Source organism: Aulonocara sp. 'chitande type north' Nkhata Bay, linkage group LG6 (assembly GCF_057382095.1).
Source record: "Aulonocara sp. 'chitande type north' Nkhata Bay isolate Kocher_YH1m ecotype deep benthic linkage group LG6, A_spYH_male_GT1.1, whole genome shotgun sequence".
NCBI classification, from domain to species: Eukaryota; Metazoa; Chordata; class Actinopteri; order Cichliformes; family Cichlidae; genus Aulonocara; species Aulonocara sp. 'chitande type north' Nkhata Bay.
This window is the reverse complement of record NC_141349.1, coordinates 24,794,549-24,802,308: the sequence shown is the minus strand read 5'-3', so window position 1 is coordinate 24,802,308 and position 7,760 is coordinate 24,794,549.

Here is a 7,760-nt window from a genome sequence, read left to right as displayed (position 1 = left end):
ATATTAATGGTGTGAGCATTCATTTAACTGCAAAAACAACACTCAGCATTCTTGCTTGAAAACACTGGTGAACGTTGCTTAGTCAAAATTATTGCCTATAGGTGATCTCGCCTTTGAAATGGTTACTTTGAAGATGGGGAGAAAATCTGTTATCTTTAGGTGCATCAGGATGGCAATAAAACTTCTTTCGGTGGGGTATATATTGCAGTTAACTGTGGTTAATAGGCAAGAAAAAATCAAAAGTCGATTGACGTCTACATTAACTGAAATTCACAATAACCACTTGCATTCAGAGTCCAAACAGAACTTGGAAGATGTGAGAAAGAAACTGCACTAATAGTGACGTAGCTGCTGCTGGACAGTGATTTATCAGCAAAATGGCACAGACAATCAGGAGCTTTGCTTTAACATATATAACCAGAATAAAACCAGTTGGCGATACATTGCTATTGGAGAGAGAAAAGAAGCACATCAAACACTCGACATGCTGGTCTAAAGTCAAGCTTTGGTTAAAAAGCAACACATACCTAACCTGTATAAAAGAGACCCAGTTCTTATCTACACAATTAAATCGAAACTCTCTCGGCCACAATTTAGAAGAGAAAAAATCTTCACAGATTAACAGACCTAATCCGTATATAATTCAGGCAAGTGAAGGAGCAGATGGGGGGAAAAAACTAGACTGATAAGTCTGACAGCAATGTGGTTCTTTTTTAGCTTGTTCCTCCATTATATGCTAAATGAAGGAGAACACTTGACCTTGCATGTGTTTTTACTTTGGCTGTTTCCTCTCCCCTCCACCTCCTTCTACCCTCATCCCTGGGGCAAGGTCTGCCCCTGTGCACCTCCACTTAAAATGACCCTCCACCTTCCTGCCCCCTCCGCAGTCCACCTTTACCCAGCTCAAATGGTTAGCGTGTGTGTGTGTGTGTATGTGTGTGCGTGTGCATTTGTCTTCAAAGTCAAGTGCCTCATTGTGTGCAGAATTAATGATAATCCTTCGTAGTGCTCCTGTGCTGCATAAGCCCCTTGAGCTGCCTTTTACCTTTTACCTCCAGAAAAACACACGTCTCGCTGAGCCCCGTCTTACCTATAGAGCTGCCCAGAAGCACAAAAGACAGACAGCTCAGACAGGCAGGGAGAGAGATGGGGGTCAGTTGAAACCAGTTGGACCGAACAGAAGTTATGAAAGACTTCTTGAAATCGACAGCGGTTTGGTGTCTCCCTGCACAGCGGTAAAGCTCTCCAGGTCTCTGCATGCATGTCTACACACCATCTCCAACTCAAATTAAAAACTTCTTTTCAAACTCTTTGACCTTCCTTCCTCTTTCTGTTTGCCTTTCTTATCCATTTTTTCCAATTGCCCAAATCAAGAGCATAGCTTCAGAAATGTAGGCTATATATATATATTGGGTGGTCAAAAATGTATTCGAGGACCTTTGTGAAGGAATGCAAAGAAAGGCTCTATCACAAATAAACATTACCATCCCATACAGTGACCACCGTACCTCACTTAAAGCCAGGAATTCTAAACAGATGTCTTCATGCATTCACTTGCTCAACAGTGAGTACGCCTGTCTGTTTGGACATGGGAAGCTGATGTGAGGGTTCACACTGGACTCTGTAGGGAACGGAATACGGCATCTCTGTAATAATCACAATGGCCATGCTCCAACCATAATACTACCCCTCCCTCAGGACTCATGCACACATCCATACGCACTGCACAAGCACGTGCACTCAGAAAACACCTAGGTAATTATTTCCATACCTGTTTTCTTTGCATTTATATTCCTGTCTCCTTCACATGCGTTCATAAAAACAATGCCAAAGCTTTCGAAGGTTATATGAATGATTTTTGAAAACTCGTTTAAAGGCCTCTCCTAAAAGCACGGCGTGCATCTGTGCAACGTCAGAAACACATCCCTGGACTCCCTCAACTTAAATGGAATTTGGTCATGGTTAACTAAAATTTAACAAAAAGCTCAAGCTAGGTGGGAGAAAGAGCAACATGGTTATCTGAAAATCGACTTCCTCTTCTTCTTCTTTTGTGTACTTGCAAAAGTAACTAAAATAAAAATGTAATGAAAAAGTCAAGCCATTTAGCGGGGTGACACCCACCCCGCTAAATGGCTTGTTTTGATTTTTTCACAAAGGATTAAATATGTTTGATCCAGGTATTAGCACAAATTGCATCCTCAGCCTTTAAACTGACACAAAGCCTGTGCTTTCAGACACAAAGCTTCTGAGTGTTTCTCTAATTCATCTAAATTTTTAAAACTAAGCATCCCCCACTGGTCTGAATGTGGGGAGGAGGAGGAGGAGGTTAATGGTCACAGAACTGTGCACCCCCTGTGACTTCACTTGCAATTTGGTAAACTCAACAAGACGCCAAGAATTAAGAAGGATGAAACAAGAAAAAAGCATGGAAAAACATGCGTCACAGTCAGTTCTAGGGCACACAGGGCGAAGAGAGTGAGTTCATACCAGGCAAACATGCCGAGCCAATTTATTTGTTAGTGTGAACAATAAAACCCTACTAATACCAGGTAAATCTTGCTTATATTAAACATGGGAGGTGTTTCTTTTACGGCATATGGAGAACTGGTTCTAATCATCCTTAAAAAGTCTATGGGCACATGGAAATGCACCTGTAAATTAAATTCACTTGAAACATCCTAAAATGCATCATTCGCACTGCCCTCTTCAGGGAACAGAGAGAATTAGAGCAGGGAAACCAGCAGGATGAGATCTGGGCAGAAAAAGTGTAAATGAGGAAGGAGTTAGGGGAAATAAGATGGATAATTTGGTTGTCATCTTTCCGTGGTTATTTTAAAGGATATGCTTTGTTCTTGGGTGTAATGAGTTCTTGGGATTTATTCATCCTGTGGTTATATTTAATCGGGTAGTTGTGTTTGGACTTTGAGAGCTGGTTCAACTGAGGGAAATTAAAATGTAGTGCTACTGTGCCCCTCTTCTGAACTTAATAACAAGACCCAGGTGTGCACTTACACAGTTATTCTCACAGGCCCACACCTCTGAGAGGGCCTATCCGCAGTTACGGCTGTGTGCATTGTCGTAATGAGATATAGTGACAACTGAGGTGTTAAAAGGTCCTCGGGGTGGCTGCAGAGGCAGCAGAGGGCCCACCACTGAGGTGGGAAGCTGCTGCTCTTTCCCTGATCGCTCAATACATGTTGGAGATACAGTGTACTACACTGACACACAACATACACGCCGGCATTAAAACACACACTCACGTGCACGCACTGTGATGCATGGATGCTTGAAAGTAAAGCGCACATAGCCACAGCAATGTGGTGACCCTGCACACGATCATCTCTGCCGCCCCCCCTCAGGGCACACGGGGCTGTATGCTGTTGGTCACGCTCCGGCCCAGAAATGCCATTCACCAGACTGCCGTCTTTCATCGCCATCTCCACAGCAACAGCGCCCTAAGTCACCGTGACAACGAATTCCACCTGGGCTTGTGACACTTGTGCCTCCTCCACGCTCACCATTCAATCACGTCTCCCCGTTTGCTCTACAGCCCTCCATCGCTCTTCATAACTATTTCATATGTCCTCTAGTCGGCCTCCCCGCTCTGTCCCCGCCACAGTCTCTTTCCACGAGCCCATTTGATTGCCCTTGTTGTTCACATACCTTCTGGGGTTCCCCATTATTGGTTTGGATTAACCTATCAGGGGACCCTGAGAGAAGCAAAAGGTTTCAGCAAAGGCAGACCCTGCATTCTTTGCGCATTACTTAAGACAGTGTAGATGGAGAAACACACAGAAAAAAAGCAAAATCCTTTATTTATTTATTTTTATTGCATACATCCTTCATCCCCTCAGACTGTACAAATATACCTTTAAGTCAGTGATTTAGGAGCACGATGTGCCTTAGTGGCATGTAATCCCATCAGATTTGCAATTAATTACAATTTTCAAAAGTGACACAGTGAAACTGGGGCTTTTGGGCCTCTTTAACGTCCGCAGCTTGATTCCCCTGTTGACAGAACAGCCGCAGCTGGATGTAAATAAATAAACTATATTTATAAAGTGTCAGATAATAGAATTCTGTAATCACGATGAGTAATAATGGTGAATTCACTCGACTCTGCTAATCCAAACATGTCCTGTGTACAGTGCGCCTAACCCTCACATCCTGAAAGCGCTCTGCTGCCCTCATGCGGTCACTCTGACTGTGACGAGTGTGATGACACTGAGGATAGTGAGAATATTTGCATTTGTTTGGATTTTCTGCTTTATTACAATCCCCATTAGCAGCTACCTTTGCGGTCGCACATATACATGCAATCAATGTTCAGAAAACATAAACACAAAACAAAGTAAGCCGTTCTCATTCAGATGTTATTGAAATTCATGGAAGAGAATATTTTTTAAAAAACTACCTTATAACAGGATATTAAACAGAAGCAATGATCACGAGCTTCATAGAATAAGTAATCAATGCAATATACATTAATTTCCATTCAATTATGATTCAGCATTTCCCATCTGTGTTGTTATACTTTAGCTTCAAAATCAAGGTTATAAGTCTGCTTCATATTCACACGGCAGCTATAGACTCTCTCTCTCCACCAGCTGTGTTTGTTATACAACTGGTAATGTCTTCAACCAGATCACAGCATGAGAAATTACAGTTTTTAAACAGTTTGATTCAGCTCAGTATAGTTTTATTCATGTAACACTAAATTACAGCAGCAGATACCTCAAGGGATTTAACCCTATCTAACCCTATCGAAAGATTAAGACCCTACAATAAAACAGAGAAAACCCCAACAATCAGACAACACCCTATGACAAGCACTCGGTCATGGTGGGAATGAAAAACTCTTTTTTAGCAGGAACAAATCTCCAGCAGAACCAGGCTCAGGGAGGGCAGCCATCTGCCACAACCAGATAGGAGTGAGTGGAGGGAGACAAGACGAAAAATAGAGCTAGAAAGTAATAATAACTAATGATGCACTTTTATGTTGAGTTGCTTGATTTTTTTTATTTTTATTTCATTGGCTTAAGCAATAGATCCAATCACACACAGACCACCTGGGCTTGAGTCCAGGCCCCCAACAGGACCTGTGCATCTTCTGTGCTCAATGAGGTGAACTTTAACATTGCGCAACTCTACAGTCGCTGCTGCAGTTTCACTGCTGTTAAAGTGAAACTGTGAAAGTGTCAAGCTGCTGTTTGGCAGTGGTTAAATCCTTATATACGATCTCATTTTGTACAGATATGTGATATGTAACTCAGATAAAACAGGTGGTGTGTAGTTTCATTTTCTTCCTCTTTCAAGGGTAATATTTACTCCCTTGCAATAGCGCTGCATTATACAGTACAGCTGCATAACACTCAATGTTAGGTATATTTTAGCATTAACAATGTCTCCATTAAATGTGCTGTGAGTAAGTAACCACACAGCTTTGGTCTGCATTTTATGTCAAATCTGCACAAAAACTACTCTGTGGTGTGTCGCGCATCCTTCTTAGTCATGCCAAACACCAGATGCTGTGTGCAGAATTGTTCCGATATTTAAAAAAACAAAAAACATCACAGCGAATATATTTATGAAATCACAAGCTATTAATTCAATGATTTGAGTTTAATTTTAGGAGTTTAAATAGACTTTTAAAATAGTCAAGTATGCCACGTATTCCTTTTTTACTCTCACTAAATCAAAAATCACATATCTGACCTTTGACTGTGGCACATCAAATGTTTTAATGTCAGGGGTTTTCCTGCTCAGAGTGGGGCTGTTGTGAGCTGATTATTCTTATAAGCACAAATGGTCCACATGTAGTTCAGGCAAGGAGTCTGTGTTTGCTTACTTAACAGAATTGTGTGGTGCCTGATATCGGGCATGCTTTTAAGCTTGTGTCTGACTTGCGTGTCTGAGTTTCACATTCTTTTAGGGAGTTTCTGTCTTCTTACATGTCAGGTATCGATTATTGTGTTTTGGTGTAGATTTTTGTGTGGTTTTATCTTCTGTCACTGCTGTGGTTTCAGTATTGTAGTAGTGCATTTCCATGTTGGGACATCACTGCCTCATGGTTTTGAGACTTCTTAATGGTCCTTTGTATTTATCACTGTGATTTTCTTGTCTGTGTATTTTATCTTGTTGTTTCTGGTTTTACTTGGATCTTTACAGCTGCTTGTGCCTTGAGTTTTACTTCTCCCTCGTGATTGTCTTGATTATGTACATTATGTCCCTTTCGGTTATCACTTCCTTGGTCAGCCCTCTCTCCCCCTCTTTGCTTTGTTGGTTTTCTGTTGTTCCTCGAATGCTCCTTGTGTATGTGTACTATATTCCTGTGCATGGGTTGTTTGTGTCATTGTTGAACCTTTGCATTCTTTCTCCTTTTGTTTTTTTTTTACTTTAAATTAAGTTCACTTTTTGTTTTGTCACTCTATATCCTGAAGCCTTTACTATGACACAAGTTCAGCATATCCAGGGTATCGTTCTGGATTAATTTCTGGATTAATTTAACACTGGACGTCGGGATAAGCAGTCACGCAATCCCACACCGTGTTGGACAGGAAAGGGGTGACAGTGGCAGCATCGGCATACAGAGGTCTGAGGGATCTTCCAGAAAATGGTGACTCTATTTTCCAGAGAACTGATTGGTCAGTAGACAATCATCTGGTCTGCATTTTTAACTGATTTGCGAAACACAGTTTTAAATACATTTTTGTTTAGCTAAGTAAATGATAAAGTAAATGACACTTAAATAAGTGGTTTGAAATATTGTAATCACATTGTGATTGTCCCTTAGTGTTTTTTAATGCAAGAGAGACTCTCGATAAAGTTTCTATCTATAAATGCCTACATATGTTTGCCACTGTAAACAATTTGTTCAATTGAACAAACAATCATTTGTCTGGTTGAATGATATGTGACCTCTGTGACCTCTCATTCCTCTGCATACTACCACTCCACATTTTCTGGAGACTCGGGTAAAGAGAGGGGCTGACCTCTCAACTCACCACCTGGTGGTGCCTACATATCCAACTCACCACCTGGTGGTGAGTTGGATCAGATTGCAGAGGAGGATGCTGGACAGACCTGGTGCACCTAAATGTATAGTGAGGGTGTGCTGTGAACGAGTGGCAGAGGCCCCGGTCCACAGGATCTTCAACGCACACCTCATTCATACTTCCAATAGGTGGTGGTAATGCACCCGCCCAAATAAAGTTGAAGAGTAACTTATCAATACTCTTTTATGAGTTTATTATCGAGGTGCAATGCCAATGTTGCGTATGTAAGACGAGAGATGCCTTCTACTTTAGTTATTAATACTCTACCTTTTAATGATAAATCTCTTAAGAGTCACTGAGTAAATCTGTTTTTGAGTTTCTCTAGAATAGGATAGAAATTTTGAGTAATTCTTCTTTCCTGGTTTTTGGTTATTAGAATACCTAAATAGCGAACTTCTTGTTTTATTGGAATGTTACACAAAGCTGTTTTCGAACATTCTTTTATTGCCATAAGTTCACATTTAGGAATATTCAAGTACAGTCCAGAAGCTTTGGGAAACGTGGAGATTGTTTCAACAGCAATAGATATTTGATGTTCATCTTTTAGGAATAATGTGGTGTCATCTGCTAACTGTGTTATGAGTAAATCTTTGCCAATTAGCATATACCTTCTATATTGCTTGACTTCATATGACTAGACAACAGTTGGGCAATTAACAAAAAAAGGTATGGAGAAATGGGACAGCCTTGTCTTATCCCTCTTTC